The sequence below is a fragment of the Musca domestica genome, unplaced genomic scaffold, assembly GCF_030504385.1.
Source record: "Musca domestica strain aabys unplaced genomic scaffold, Musca_domestica.polishedcontigs.V.1.1 1, whole genome shotgun sequence".
Taxonomy (NCBI): Eukaryota; Metazoa; Arthropoda; class Insecta; order Diptera; family Muscidae; genus Musca; species Musca domestica.
The window spans coordinates 18,865,307-18,879,118 of NW_026712114.1; positions in this window are offsets into that span (position 1 = coordinate 18,865,307).

Consider the following 13,812-nt stretch of genomic DNA (forward strand, 5'->3'; position numbering starts at 1 on the left):
ATGGGAGCTATAGCTATATCTGAACAGATTTCGATCGAAATTGGCATACTTATTTTCAGTCCTAATTTGGTTGTATGTGCAAAATTTCATACTGTTCGGGCTGATATTACACGTTTGGTGCACAATAAAAGGCAAATCGGACGAAGATATATATGGGAGCTATATCTAAATTTTTACCGATTATCTCCAATTTCAATAGGGTTCGTCCTTGGACCAAACAAATGTTGTTTGGGAAATTTCATCTCAATCGGATAATAAATGCGACCTGCATTTTGTTCACAAGAATACATGGACAGACGGACGGACTGACATGCATAAATCAACTCAGAAAGTGATTCTATGCAGATCATCAAAAGGAACTATGGGTCTATCTCGTTTCCTTTTGCTTGTTACAAACAAATGCACAAAAACAGGGTATTATGTTTGTGGTGTAATGTATAAAAATACGCTTCACCATTTGGAAGAAACTTGAAAATTTTCAAAAACATTCCGCTGGAAAATACTGCTCGAATGAAAACCCTTATATGGGGGCTATACGAAAACGTGGTCCTGCATAAGTAATTTGTGTCATAGGCTGTAGTAACTGTTCCGAACATTATATACGAAATTTGAAACAATTCCGGTGAATAAAGTTGTAAAAATCATCAAAATACCGAATATCGGGAGGAATCGTTATATAGGGGATATATAATATCGTGGACCTATATAGATCTTTCAGAGCGTAATGTATTCATAAGGAACTCCTTTTGTGGATTTTAATTCCATTGAAAATTTTGAAACAATTCCATTGACAATTTTGGCTGAAATCATATAAATACCGAATATCGGGGGGTACCGTTATATGTATATATCGTATACGATATTGTGGACATATGTAAACAGTCCTCTTTCAGGCGGTAAAGTACTTACAAAGAACTCCTTGTGTGTATTTTGAGACAATTCCAATGAAAAATGTGGCTGAAATCATTAAAATACCGAATAGCGGGGGTACCGTTATATTGGGGATATTCTATATTGTGGACCGCTATGAAGTACATACAGGAAACTCTTTGTGTGGATTTTCAGAGAATTCCGTTGAAAAATGTGGCTAAAATTACCAAAATACCGAATATCGGGAGGAACCGTTATATGGGGGATATACTATATCGACCGATATAGCCCATCTTCGAACTTGACCTGCCTGTATACAAAAGACAGATGTGTGCAAAATTGTAGCTTCCTATCTTAATTCGTTTTGACTATAGCGTGGAAGGACAGGGCTAAATCGTCTTAGAATTTTACGCTGATCAAGAATAACATAATTTGTTGGGTCTAAAATTATTATTTCGATGAGTTACAAACGGAATGACGAACTTAATATGCCCCCATACTATGTATGGTGGAGTGTATAATAATTGATGTTATATGAAACACCAAGTTAATGGCGGGGTCTATGAGTCGGAAATGTGTCTAGAATCGAGGATCGAGTCGAAAAATTAATTTTGATATTTGTATATCCTCTCTTTAATTATTTGTATATCCTTTAACCATTTGCGTGGCACGTCGTCTGGTCCATGTTGACGGTGCATATATGACATCCTCGGCTACAACAGCAATATTCTCTACAGAACGAATACTCCGGGTTCTAGGAAAAAATCCGGTAAATAATGTCGCTAAAATCATCATAATACCGAATATAGGTAAGCAGCTAGAGTGATTTCGAGGTGACTTCACACGGAAAGACAAACTTAGCATACCCTCCATACTATGGTGGAGGGTATAAAAAATAACCCAAAACAAGTAAAAAGGCTGCAAGGCGGGCCGAACTTTAAATACCCTCCACCATTTGGAACGACTTTGGCAATTCTCAAAAACAATAAAATCAATTAAAAATTCTGTTAAAAGTTTAAAAATACTGAATTTAGCTGTTATATTAGGGTCTATACGACGACATGGACCTGCATAGGTAACTTAACTGTGTAAAATTTTATCAATCTACTTCAATTCGTTCTGAAGCTAAAGTGATTTCCATAGACTTTTGTGCTGGTCAAGAATATATATACTTTGTGGGGTCTAAAATGTATATTTCGAGGTCTCTCTCATTTTGGTTGGAAATGGCAAAAATCTTCAAAATACCGAAAATCGGGAGGTACTGTTATATGGGGGCTGCATCAATTAGTCGAACATTTCTTACAAGGAGCGAACTGATCTACCAAGAACACCAAATGTCAAGTATCAGCAGATTTGGTTGTAAATCGCGGCAGAAACATCTATTATTCCGAATATCGGGAAGTATAGTTATGTGTATGCTTTACCAATTGGTGGATGTGAATGGAACCTTTTTTACAAGGAGACAACAGGCCTTCTGACAACCTCAATCGTCAAGTTTCACCTTGTTTGGTGGGAAATTGTGGCAGAAACCTTTAAAATACTGAAAATCGGAAGGTACCGATATATGGTGCTATACCAATTAGCGGACCTAAAGAAATTTTTTTTTTTTTTAGGGAGAGAACGGATCTACCAATGTATTTTAAGGTATAATTTCAGCTGATTTGATTTGGCAGAAACTTTGAAAATACCGAAAACCTGAACGTGAACTCATATATAATATAAACCTTTGTGCCATGCCAATAGTCGTGCGGGGCCGACCATGCGATACCCTACAACACTACAATATGTTAGAAGTCCCATTATGTCGAAATCCATTTTGGAAGTTTTCGTTTTTGAAATGATGCCACGGAGCACTGCCCAAATATTTGGGCATGCCCTATATATATAATACGTTTTGGGGTCTCATACAAATATTCCGAGGTATTGTAAACAAAATGACAAATTTGAATATTCCCTCACAAATAATAGGTAAAAACGCCGAAAACTCAATATTTAAGGAGTTAAGGCCATTTTAAAATATTAACATATTTGCAACAACAAAATACTACGGTATCCCGAACAAACAAGCCACACTGTTCTATTTATAGACAAGGCACGGTCGACGAAGGGGTTTTTGTTGTAACAGACAAAACCAACTTACATGGTTATGCTTCTTCGTTCAGGTTGAACGAAAGCATAACAAGTGGAGAAAGATGTAAATGTTTATAAGTACGGTTGTAAGATTTAGAAGACTTTCCAACAGAATTCTAGTTTTATTTAATTCTTTGGTTCCTCTTCTATTGAGCTTACGATCTCGTCACTTGGGTAAAAAATGTTTTTTGTCATAGAAGTTATTTTTAAAATAACTTCTGGGGAGAATATCCCAGACAAAAAACAAGGGAACTGATGAGGATTGGTGGCTCTTTCCGAAACCTAGGTATTCCCTGCCTTACCCCCTGGTAAACATTACCATCGTTCTCCACTAATAAACAATCGTTGTTTTTATAAAAACAACAACAAAAGGGATAAGCCTGACCATTTTGCAACAACAAATTTTGTACTCTATAAAGTAGTATTTCATCCTCGTAGCATCTCTATTGCTGACCAACAAAACCAAACACGCACAAAAAGTAAAACACAATAAATAATAACAATAACAAGTACCACCTAGGTACAGAATGTCTCATAAATTGAAATTATGCTGCGAATGGTTAACAAAAGCATTTTCGAATTTCGAGCGATATTGCCTCTTGCAATGCCAATCGGCAATAATGTTCACATTATTACATTTATAATTATTTTTATGGTATTATAATACAATGCTGGTTGATGCAGGCAAACAGCTTCAGAATCGTAAACATGATCATGATCATCATCATCATCATGATCCTTGGCTGTGTAGTAATAATATCAAATGAAATTGAAAATAAAAATTCAAAGTAGAGGAGAACAAAAAATGCTCAAGGACTTTGCAAGCTCTTGAGTGCAGCAACGGACGTCACTTGCAAGGGGACAACAAATTTATAACATAAACGCAATTAAATTCACTGCAGGCAATTTTTTTTATAGTTTTTATTTCTTATTTTCGATTTTCAGTTTGGAGTCTCAACACTATACGTCTTTTTGAAAACTCAGCTAAAAGTGGATTGGTTGAAATGCAAACGAATTGTTTGAGAATTGAACAGATATTATGTCTTCGGTTCTTTATTGGACCGGAGTATGGGTTACTCCAACCTGAGTTTGATTACAAAGAAATGGTGCCTTGAAGGTTTAAAGTTACAGGAAAGGTTAACAATTCTTCTGTATTGAGAAGATATCAGTATGTTTTATTGAATCTTTTATGTTATTTTTATCACCCGATTCAAACCGCATGTGTAGCTTTGTATGTAGGTGAGCACATTTTTTTAGCAGTTAAGATTGCTATGTCATAATCATCTGGGGTCATTTGATTGCAGTGCATCTTGCAATTACACACTGGAAAAAATTTAGTTTTCTATTATGATTGGTACTAAAGTATAAGCTGGGTTTGCTGGCAGAAATATACCTGTGTCAAGAACTAATAATTACCAAGCGCTACTGCATTTAAAATTTTATACAAAATTTAAGAATGATCTTAATATCTTCTAATATACAAATAGCCTCTTATATTTGTATATTTTGAATTCATATTTACACCTCACAATATTTGTGAAAATATTCCAAATTGGTTTAAATCTTCCGTCCGATTTGTTGCTAATTTTTATTTTTGTGGTCTTTATATAGTTAAAGGCAAATATATAAAACTAGGTTCAATGGTTTTTTATACCCTCAGTTATATGACTACAGAGGGTATATACCATTTGGTACTGTCAAAAGTGCCTTATGGAAATAACGGTTTAAGGTCCTAGATCTCATTGGAGCAAATCCTTTTCAGCAAATTTTGAGTCGATCTAGGGGTGTTTTTTTTATCTGGCTGGAGAGCACAATAACTCTCAAAGAGATTATCCGATTCGAACCAAACTTGGTACATCGTACTATTGTTCAAATTTTGCAAATACAAATATTAACATTAACAAAAAAAAAAAAAAAGCGAAATGCATCCGATTATTCTTAAATTTCACACATCCCAATATTTCTGTAAACACAAGATCTGGTGTGAAGATGGAATATGTTGGACTACTCCGTCTGGTATCTCCCCCAAAACGGATCAACATTTTAAGTAATCATGAAGCTCATAAGACGCGAAACGAGGCTAGAGAGGGGCCTAAACGTGCCTCATTGAAATAAGGATTTTAGACCCTAGGTCTCTTTGGACCAAATCCGTTTTAGGACATTTGGAGTCGGTCTAGCCATGTCCGTCCGTCCGTCTGTCTGTCTGCCTAGCTGGAGAGCACAATAACTCTCAAAAAGAGTATCTGATTTGATCCAAACTTGGTAAGTCTTATATTGTTTAATAAGGTGCGGAAATGGAAGGAAGGATAATCCGATTTTGCTCCAACTTTGCAAATCCCAATATTTGCATTAGATGCGAAAATGAACAATATCGGTCCTCTCCATCAAGTACCTCCACCACAAAGGGCCAAATTTTTGAATAATTACAACTCTTATAAAATATGATGTAGGATTCGATTGTCTTCAAATTTTACACATCCTAATATTTTTATGAACCCAAGATCTGGTATTAAGTTGGAATATATCGGTCCACTCCTTCTGGTACCTCCCCCACAAAAGGTCGAAATTTTAAATATCCATTTAGCTCATAAAACGCTCATTAACATCCGATTCCATTTAGACTTGGTAAATCTGAATATTTCTATCAACCCAGGGTCTGTTATAAAGACGAAAGAGATCGTACCATTCCTTCTGATACATCCCCCACAAAAGTCAAAGTTTTGAATAACAAAAACTTTTATAAAATCCCAAATAAGCATCAGGCTGCTGAGTGCGATGGTGCTGAGTCCTGTTGGAATGTCCAAGGTCTGCGGCCAAAATGTTTGCGTGCCCAAAGCTTTAATACACCCTCCAGAATATTTTCGTGATAATATTCGGCACTTATTTTGATGTCACGGTCCATTAATACGAGCGAGAGCGACCATCGGCTGTCATGGCGGCCCACACCATCGCCATGTCCAGCGCTTGAGTTTTGGTGGCCAACCGAAGGGGCATATTTCAGCCGACCTCTTTGGCAAGTAAACACGATCATTTTATTTGTTTACAAACTGCTGGACAACGAATGTTATCTCATCGGAGAAAACTAAATTCGGCAGTTCACCACTTTAGGCCAAGCGAAACAACTCTTTAGCTATTTTGAGTCTATTTTCTTTCTGTTGCGATGTAAGTTCTTGCACTTTTTGGAATTTCAATGGCTTTACCCCTAGCTCATTTTTCAATATTTGCCGAATGGAATGTTGCGAACATGTTCAGCTCACGAGCCTTTTTCGGCTACTGCGACGCGGGTTTCGATCAAGTCGCTTCGTTACTTTTCGAACCATTTCTGCTGATGTTGCTGATTTCTTTCGTCCACTTCCTTGACGTCGTGCTACATTACCAGTATCACGATAACGAGCGATCGTTCGAGACACAAAATATATATTCACATTTAAATGCTGGCGTGCTCTAACGTTATCCACTTGTAGTTTTCTAGCCAAATATAAAGAATTCACACTATCACGCTTGAATCCCATAAGGAAAATTTTTTTCAGGAAAATTCTCACCAAAATGCTTTGTTCGCTTGTAAACAATATAATGAGCTGTCACTCGAATAATTTTAACAGCTGCCGGAAGAGTGGCTTTGAAATGACAGCAGTCTGAAGTTGGTTGCATTTTTTTCAGTTTTTTGGAGTTTTTTTACTTATTTTTTTTTTCTTCAGTCCTACCAAATAAACCCCAATTAATGACCTAAGTGCTAATAAGTTTTATCATTTAATTCAGCCATCGTTCGATGGTGAAGAAGGCTTTTTCCTGTTCAAATACATTAAAATTTATAGGCTGTTGGACAATATTTCCGAAACTACTCGAACATAATTTTTCGAGTGCTTCTATTCACCATCATCCTTAAGCTACAAAAAATGTTGATGTTCCCAGACAATAGGCTCGAACATACCGACATCCATACATATAAATCCATGTAATTGAAGTGCTCATTATAAAACAATCATTCGCTGCAAAAGATTATTCAATTCAAATGGCATTTTTCACATTTTCAACTTCTTCACATCAATAACTTAAGTTAATACAAATTGAAATTGGATAGAGAAAAGCGACTAAAAATGTTAGCACATACCATAAAAAATATCATCGAAAATGCCTGAGACACACCAACAGAGGAAAATCAAGCCAAAACAAAATCAGAGACAGACCACCCAACTCGCACGCGGGGGAGAAGGAAGAGGAAAACACTTGAAGGTTATTTGTAAACTATTTGAATAACATGAAACGAAATGGGAAATAAATTTTGGAAATGTCAAGAAGCAGATACTAAATAAATTCGAAATAAATAAACAAACAACTAAATATGGTCAACGTGTGTTAATGGCATCTGCAGCTGGCAGGGGAAACAAGGAGTTATGGAGGTGTGATACAATGGTGATTTTTGGTGGTGGGATTAATGAAATTGTGCCTTGTAACAAAATCTGTGATATAACCAAAATATAGAAGCTATCAGATATGAACCTGTAAGATTTGACTTGGGATTTTGAAGAGCATTTTTGTAGAAGGCGCATCCATGAATATGTGGTAAAATTGTATAGAAGACACATTTCGATGTGCAGTTTTAAATATCGAGCTTTGAACATTGGCACAACAGTCCATCCTTTATCGGTTCACATTTTGATGTACTCACCACATAATTTGCAAGGTGCCTGCAGTTAATATTTAAAAATGTCGTTGTAGGTTCAGTTTTTCGAATAAGGGGTTTATTTTTATTAAGGGGTTTATTTTTAAGGGGTTTATTTTTATTGAATAAACTACGATTTGGTATTTTGGCTTCCTAAGATTTAAAAATCGATCTGACCAAGCTATTCAGAATTTGTATTCCTTAGTACCTCGATCAGTTCAGTGCGGACCTTTTAGTCATTTTAAGTTCTTTTGATTTTGAATCGCGATTTCTCAGGAATGCCAGAACATAGGGAAGTCATGGGGTGTATCGAATTAGGTTCAATAGTTAAACATCATAATTTTTTCATCATATGTACTTCCAATTAAAAAAAATATGTCTTATATGGAAAGTATCCACCTTGATCCATTCCAACTTCTTATTTATAATAGAAAGCATTTGTCTTCTATATCCCCCCTAAATAGATGGTTTTTTTACAAATCGTGAACCTGGTGCGATGTGAACAAAGTCACCTATTTTGTTCAGTTTTTTAATCTTTTTGTACGGTCTTGCAGGACAAAAATTGTGTGTTCTGAAAAAAATTAAAGGAGTTTCTAATCAAAAATTGTAAATTCTCAAAAAAACATTACGGACATTTTTGAATTTTCTATCGAAAATTGTAAATTCTTTGAAAATTTTACTAAAAATAATGTAAGTTTAAGAAGGTTTTGCTATTTGATTAAACTGAACCTGAATTGAATGAAAATTTGTTTGGGAAAAATGTCAAGACTTCCTAACCACAACCCTATTTTACATTTTTAATAATTTTTTTCACCTTCTAACCAAGACTCCTGTTTTTTTAATATTTTAAGAATCCTGAAATGGGAAATCTAAGGAATTTCTTGAAAGGACTTCCGGACCGAAAATCTCAAATGTCCTCTGGCATTGAAAACGTTAAAAAAATGAAGGATATTAAAAAATCGTTAATTTTTTTTTAAAGACTTTCTAGAAATTTTTAAAAATATATTTCAAGGACTTTCAGAATTAATGGTTTTTGATAATACTTTAAAAATATCTTTTAACATATTTGCGATCGTGAATTTAAAAAAAAATCAAAAATGAAAAATATCAAAAGCTCATTGAAAACATTTTTGACAGGACAATCAGTCATAGATTTTTACGAAATTTTCTCACGACGTCATTGTCAAAACGCTGAATAATTTGTGAAACTTTTTTCCAGTACTTAAAAAAGTAAGACTTCCAGAAAAATATCAAGGAGTTTCTAAAGAATATCAGACAAAAAACAACAAATCCTGGGATTTTTAAGGATATATTTCAAGATCTTCGCGTCAAAAAAAAATTAACGAAACCCAAAATCTTGAAATTTCTGGAGAATAATTTCATGACCTCCAGAGCAAAGAACCTTGTATTGTTAAATTTTTTTTTCGATTTTTTCAAGGACTTTCGGTTCTGACTTTAAAGATTGATTTTCCCTTAAATTTTTTCAAGATTTCCATTGAATATTTCATCATTTTTAAGAAATTCTTAAGAATTTCTTTGCATAAAAGTGAGTTTTTTCAAAGAATTGCGCGTTTTGTGAAAAAAAAAAAAATCGAAAGTCTAATGTTATTAAAAATTTTCATTGTATTTTGGATTCCTCATCTTTAAATCGTTAATTTTTAGGGAAGAATTTAATATCTCCTGACCCAAAAAGCATGTGTTATTTCTAAATATTTCCCCCAAAAATCGTGGAATCTTTTAGAAGGACTTGGATTTTAATCAAACATTTCTTTCTCATTTGGGCTCCCTCCATGACAGGAATCTTGGATTTTTTAAAAAAATATTTAAAAACCTCCTGGACAAATACCTGAATTATTTGAGTTCTGAATAAAAATCGTGTATTCATCAAGGATTTTTTGATATGATGTTTTAAAGATTTTTTTCAAGGACTTCTTGTCGAAAAATCAGAGATCTTATCAAAAAAAATTTCCAGATTACTCAGCTAAAAATGTCACACTTTTTTGTGAATAAATACTATATAAAGGTAAAAAATTCAAAAATTCAAGAGTCTGGTGTATTTAAACACTTTTTTGGGCAAAAATCTTAGATATCTTAAGAAAATGTTTCTTTATACTTTTTTCAGTGACTTTTTGAACAAATAACATTTATTTTTAAGAATCTTCATGTAGAAGACCTTGTATAAAAAAATTAAATAAAATTAAGACATTCTGGCCAATCCTGGGATTACTGAAGAAACTATTTTCTATGATTTTCTGATCGAAAAGATTTAAGGTCAATTTTCTTTTGTTGGGTTCTTTAAAAAATTATTGTCAAGGAAATATGTATTGAAGGTTAAATAAATGTTTAAAGGAATCCCTAGAATATTGGATTTTTCAAGAAAAATCTCATCTGAAGGAAATTCATCAATTATTAAAAAAAAAAACATTTTTCGGTAAATTACTGATTAAATATCTTAGATTTTTAAGATTTCTTTAATTATTTTATAATTATCGTGTTTTATTAGGACCTTCTGATCTGATTTTTTAAGCTTTAAGGGCTTTCTGCTCAGATCTTTTTACGATTTCTAGGTATTTTAGGGACTTCCTCTTGAAAAAAATATTCATTTATAGGAACTCGCTAAGGACTTCCTGAAAAAACTGAGATTTTTTGACTCCAAATCCAAAAATTACGTATTTTGAAAAAAAAAATGTAATCGTTATATCAAAGTGTTAAAATGCCAAGTGATCATTCCCTAGGCCGGTATGAAATTATCATTATCAGCATTATATTGGAAAACTGTCAGTTTCGTTTTGAAAAACATTGCTCTCTGTAATAAAGGGTAATATGAAATTAAACCAATGGGATAATATTTCAGACATAGGTTATAAATTAAATTATTTTTTTTTTACCCTCCACCTTGGAAAGGAGGGTATATTAACATTGTCATTCCGTTTGTAACATGTCTAAATATTCGTCGTAGACCCCGTAATGTATATATATTCATAGTCAGCATCAAATTCTAAGTCGATTTAACGATGTCCGTCTGTCTGTCTGTTGAAATCACGATACAGGCCACATTATTTCAGGTAGAGCGTCAAAATTTAGCAGAATAATTTGTATTGTGTCTAGGATAGTTGGTATTGAAAATGAGATATATCGGTCCACGTTTTGGAATAGCCCCAATATAACGGTATCTCCTGATATTCGATATTTTGATGATTTTTGCCACATTTTTTATGGATTTGTCTAAAAATTGGTATTTGTTGGTCATAATGGATTCTAGCTCCGTTGGCGAAACATTGCATGTATGGGTCCACGATTTGGTATAGCTCCTATATAGCGGTACCTCCCGATATTCGGTATTTTTATGGTTTTTGTCACATTTTTTCACGGATTTGTCTAAAAATTGGAATTAGTTGTAGATTTGTTCGTGGTTTTTTCAACAAAAAATGTTTGACTTTAATATAATACATTTTGGAGGCGTTCTAGAAAAAATGTGAACCCGATGTAATTCAAGAACTTCCTTTGATCACTCTTCAAACAAGCTGGTGATAAGATTGTATTTTCCCAGTTACCTCACCCAACATTTAACTAAGTTAAAATTGAGCTTCTGCAGTAAGTGTATCAAATATCAATAAAACGCCATAAATTTTATCAAAAAATAGAAACCACACAAATGCATTCTAAATCTGTTGGTAGTGGTTATCAACGAAAAAATAAAAGAAATTTATGTTGGGTTTTCTAACACCCTAACCACTGAATGTAAAACAGCCAAGATTTAAGGCAAACAGGCTCATAAATCCTTTAGGCATAAACAACATTTTTATGGTAATCGTCGATGGGATGCCACGTACTGCACCCACCAACACCTATTGGGAAGCCTTGAAATCGGGGGGACCATGAATTTGGATGAAAGGAAAAAACAATCACCAAAACCAAAACAAACTGCGGTAGGTTAATGACTTGGTTCAAGTGCTACATAACCACAATTTACAGTGCACTGGGAAAGAGTATTTTCTATTTGGCAGATGGAGGAACCGTAATGAAAACTAAAAAAGAAAAAAAAAAAACAAATAAACAAAAATAAATAGTGGTGCGTCGGTGGCAAAGACCACACACGCTTCCATGGCCACTAAACCACATACCAGCCAGCCAGTCAAATGCATTCTGTGCGAGATCTACTCGTCTCGTCGAGCAACTTCATGGTGAAAGTCTCTAATGTCACACAGTTATGTAATAAATAAACAATCAATGCGAGAGTAGTTTTACAAAGAAACGACAACAACAAAATATGTTTATGAGAATCGGGTCTCGTGTTGTTGTGATTTTGTTATGCCCATTTCGATAACACATCATAATTCAAACACTTAAGCAGTCATCATAGAAACGAAGGAAAAAAATCTGACACATATCCAAACATAGTCAACATTGAGAAAGGAAGGAAGTAAATGTGTGTGTGTGTGTTGGCCTGTGACGGGAAATGTGTACGCCTGCGCATGTTCCACAACACACACACACTAATTCAGCAAAGGGAAACTTTCACAAAAAAACTCTGTCCTTTACACCGTTACTAAAGAGAAAGTTGTGTTTGCCGAGTATCCTGTTGCTATGTAAGTAGCGACTTGTTGTGGTTTCCTTCATGACACCTAAGTGTTATTTCTTGGAACGAAATCTCGGATATCCTTTTTGATCTGTGCAATAGGTAGCCTTTTTGATACTTTGTATGAAGTGGATTTAAATGAATGTTTTTTTTTTTCATAAATATTTGTTGCGGATTTTCCATGGAAGAAACCCCTGTTGATTTGCAGTATCTAAGATTTGACTTCAGATTAGATCCCTGGAATAAAAAATGTGTTAAGAAAAATCTTGTAATTATCAAATTTTCTCAACAAATTGTCAACTAAAGTAGTGTTCTAGGGACGTACACTAGTGGTCCTATGTTTAATTTTCTAAGATTTTTTACATAGAGAAGCTATTTTTTCTAGTCGACTACATAATTTGTCACTGCCTATATATGCCTCTATGTCTATATACAGGCACTATGAATCTTAAGAAAAAAATAGTTTTAGTGTATTTAGAGAAGATCTATCTTGACCGCCGTCTTATCAGGCTAGTGCTTTCAATAACTATCGATTTTTCTTGTGTGAAAATTAGAGTAAGTTTATTTTCAAAAAATTAAAAAAAAAAACAACAAAGTTCGGCCGGAACAAACTCTTAATACCCTCCACCATTTGGAAGGAACTTGAAATTTTTCAAACGAAAAAAGAAAATCTGTCGAAAAATTCCGCTCAAATGAATATCGTTATGCGGGGGCTATACGAAGAAGCAATTCCGAACTTCAAATACGAAATTTGAAACAATTCCATCAAACTTGAAACAATTCCGGTGAATAATGTCGATAATATCATCAAAATACTCAATCTTGGTAAGTATCGCTATATATGGGATATGCGAAAATGTGGATCGACGTGGCCCATTTACGAACTTTAGTTGCCTACTTGCAAAATACAAATGTATGTAAATTTTTACCCTTCTATCTCAATTCGCTCCATAGATACCGACTTAGAATCTTACGCTGATCGAAAATATATATATATATATAGTACAGGGTGAGCTAAAAAACCGCAACAAAGTTAAAAGCCATAATTTTTACATTTTGTTTAAAAATTTTATTGAATTAAGGCCATAAAATGTCGGTAATATCATCAAATTTTAGAATAAGTTTACATTTGTTCGAATTGGTCACCTTTGACACGAATTATGGCCTTCAAACGGCCAATGAAACCATCACACGCTGCCCGAATGTTGCTCTTCTGTATTTTGGCCCATTCCCGGAGAAGCGCTTGCTTGAGGTGATCGACACTTTGGTATTTTTTAGTGCCAACCTTGCTTTCCAAAATACTCCAGACACAAAAGTCCAACGGATTGGTAACCCCCGATTTTGGTGGCCATCGTGCGCTGGAAATGAAGCGAGAAACCTCATTTTGTAACCATTTTTGGATAGCCCGTGCTGAGTGCGATGCTGCTGAGTACTGCCATTTTTCCATTTTTCGGTCACATTTTTCGGCCACTGCGACGCGAGTTTCGATCATGTCGCTTCTTTACTTTTCGAACCATTTCTGCTGATGTTGCTCTTTTCTTCCGTTCACTTCCTTGACGTCGGGCTAAGC